The sequence below is a fragment of the Nicotiana attenuata genome, unplaced genomic scaffold (genome assembly GCF_001879085.1).
Source record: "Nicotiana attenuata strain UT unplaced genomic scaffold, NIATTr2, whole genome shotgun sequence".
Classification (NCBI taxonomy): Eukaryota; Viridiplantae; Streptophyta; class Magnoliopsida; order Solanales; family Solanaceae; genus Nicotiana; species Nicotiana attenuata.
Window position 1 is genome coordinate 43199 of NW_017675828.1, and position 3497 is coordinate 46695.

Consider the following 3497-nt stretch of genomic DNA (forward strand, 5'->3'; position numbering starts at 1 on the left):
ACAGCTTTAAGGTGCAATTTTCTTGTTCTTTCCCTAAAGCTTGGGGTCTGGTTAGCCACCTCAAGTCACGTCATGCTGGCTGAAGCTCTGCATTCAGTTGCGGATATTGCAAATCAGGTATTAATTGTATAATTCATTGATCAAACCAGGAACATTGAGATTGTTAATTACTGTAATTTCTATGCCTGTAGCCGCTTCTTGCATATGGTTTAAATAGCTCTAAACGTGCGCCAGATTCAATCCATCCGTAAGTGTCACCACCTTGACATCGTATTATGCACCATCATTACATTTCTCTTGTAACTGCATGCAGTAAATATCCATGCAATAGAAGAAGTTGTGTGTGTGTATATATATATATATATATATATATATATATATATATATATATATATATATATCATTAATTGGTGAATATTCCAATGATCAGTACCGTGCATACTGCATTTCGCATCATCTTAGTTTTTTGGTCACTAGAGATTTATAACAGCAATAATAACAGATTAGGAGAAATTTAATCATGTTTGTTACCTCCTAATAGCTGAAGGTCCCTCTTCAAAGGTTTACACCATTTTATGGTGGAAAAACTTTGCAAGCTATCTCAATAATTCTATATCTAACGTAGTAATTTGTGAACCTATTGATGAATCTTTTCTTTTTCTTCAGATATGGTTACTTTAGGGAACGTTTTGTCTGGTCGTTGATATCTGCAGTTGGCATCTTTTGCCTTGGTTCTGGTGCTACAATTGTTAATGGATTTCAAAACCTGTGGACTTCTCAGGTAATTTATCATTGAAATAAAGCAGTTCATTGTCTGTTGAACACTTTGTTGTCACTTCAACATGAATTAACATTTTTCTCAATGTATTTGCTTCAGCCCCCTGAACATCTAGAATACGCAGCTGTGGTGATTGGTGGCTCGTTAATTTTAGAGGGTACATTATATAGTGCATGCATGTAGCTGAATTAGCTGCTCCTTGTTTTCATAGTTGTTATTTGTCTCAATTTGAGTTCGCGGTCTATTTAGGTGTTTCGCTTATAGTGGCAATACAATCTGTGAGAAATGGCGCTGCTGCAGAAGGAATGAAAGTGAGAGTATATTTGGCGTGGTCATGATCCTACAGCTGTGGCTGTTATGACTGAGGTAAAAGACATGTTTTTTATTGGACTTAATTAATTCCTAGCTACTCGTATGTGTCAAGTTGTTGTTAGTGATGCATGATTTAGTGTTCAATTTTGTAGGATGGTGCTTCAGTTGCAGGCCTGGTCATTGCGGGTGCATCCTTGGTTGCAGTGAATGTCACAGGAAATCCAATTTATGATCCAATTGGTTCAATTGTTGTGGGCAACCTTCTTGGAATGGTATGTGAGCCGGCGGCCTATACACTTATTTGGCACTTCTTTTGGGGTATACTAAAGAAAAACTCTGGCTTATTTGAAATGCAGGTTGCTGTATTCTTGATTCAGAGAAATCGCCATGCTTTAATTGGTAGAGCAATTGATGACAAAGACATGAAAAAGGTTCTTCAGTTTTTGGAAAATGATCCAGTAAGTCTGTCTTTCCCGGATAATATCACTCTTCTCGATTTCCTAATTAATCTGTTGCTTAATTAACTAAAGTATCTGAAGTTAATATTCTTGCCACTGCAGGTTGTTGATTCTCTGTTTATGATTGCAAAAGTGAGGTGATTGGACCTGGGTTCTTTAGGTTTAAGGCTGAGATAGGTGATTAATTGAATCTGGTGCTTCCTTGCATATTTCTTCATCAGCTTCTTTCTTAGAACATCAATATCTATATATTTATATTGCAGATTTCAATGGCGTGGTGCTGGTACAAAATTATCTCGACAGAGCAGGACGCCACGAGTGGGCTAAACAGGTTATTAATTTATTAACCATGGAATGCAAGATATGATAATATTAGTATCTTTACAGTTTGTGATATCCTCTTTATATGTATAGCTTCGAGAGGCTTCAAAGCAGAAGGATGATGCAGCGATATTGGAAGTCATGTCACATTATGGTATAAACAATTCCAAAGGCTTTATTGTGATTTCCAGCGTTCCTTTTCTTTTTCTTGTTGACTTTGGAAAGAATTTTAGACACCATATATATATATGTTAGCAAACTCATGGAATATTTATGTTGGCAGGTGAAGAAGTTGTGACAGCACTAGGGAGTGAAGTTGATAGGCTAGAACAGGAAATCCAGGAAATAGTTCCCGGTATTAAGCATGTAGACATTGAGGCACATAGTTCACTTAACCCATGAGCATGTTATCAAATCTTTCTCAGTTGTGTACTTATGTAGTAACTATTGTTTATTTAAAAAGAATGTCAAACTTTCTATTACGAGAAATGTCATATAGCTTGGGTGAATGAAACTATTATCTACTGGGGAGTTCCTTTAATTATATATATAACAATAACAACAACAATAAACCCAGTATGATACCAACAGGTGGGGTCTGAGGAGGATAGTCTATACGCAGACCTTACCCCTACCTAATGCAGGTAGAGAGGCTGTTTCCAATAGACCCTCGGCTCAGGAAGGTCAAGAAGAAGAAGAGGAAAGCAAGAAAGGAAGAAAGAAGGAAGAGAAAAGAAAAAGGGAGAGATAAATGATAAGTAGTACCAAATAATAGCAATAGGGAATACAATACCTGAGGCGAACAAACCACATAACGTAATAAAAATCTAAGAATATGAAGGGACATGCATGCTACTAAGACTATCGGTAAGCAACTAAAAACTACCCACTAACCTTCTACCTTAATCCTCGACCTCCACACCCTCCTATCAAGGGTCATGTCCTCAGTGAGCTGAAGCAGTGCCATGTCCTGTCTAATCACCTATCCCCAGTACTTCTTAGGCCTACCTCGGCCTCTTCTCAAACTCTTCATGGCCAACCTCTCACACCTTTTGACAGGAGCATTAATGCTTCTTCTCTTAACATGTCCGAACCATCTCAGCCTCGACTCCCGCATCTTGTCCTCCACGGAGGCTACTCCCACTCCATCCCGGATAGCTTCATTCTTACTATCTCTCCTGGTACACCCACACATCCATCTCAACATCCTCATCTCTGCTACTTTCATCTTCTGCACGTGGGAGTTCTTGACTGGCCAACACTCAGCCCCATACAGCATAGCGGGTCGAACCACCACTCGATAAAACTTACCCTTAAGTCTTGGTGGTACATTCTTATCACATAAAACACCGGAAGCGAGCCTCCACTTCATCCATCCCGCTCCGATGCGATGTGCGACATATTTGTCAATGTCCCAGTTACCCTGGATAATAGACCCGAGATACTTAAAACTCGCTCTTTTGGGGATAACTTGAGCATCAAGCTTAACCTCTACATCTGCATCATGGGCCCCGTCACTGAATTTGCACTCCAAGTATTCTGTCTTGGTTCTACACAGTTTGAAACCTTTAGACTCCAAGGTCTATCTACAAACCTCCAACCTCACGTTAACTCCGCTTCGCGTCTCG

General features: G+C 39.2%; 1 pseudogene; it reads left to right on the top strand.

Moving 5' to 3' along the window:
* Positions 1-307: 307 nt before the first annotated feature.
* LOC109220489 lies at positions 308-2271 on the top strand (annotated as a pseudogene).
* The last annotated feature ends 1226 nt before the right edge of the window (positions 2272-3497 follow it).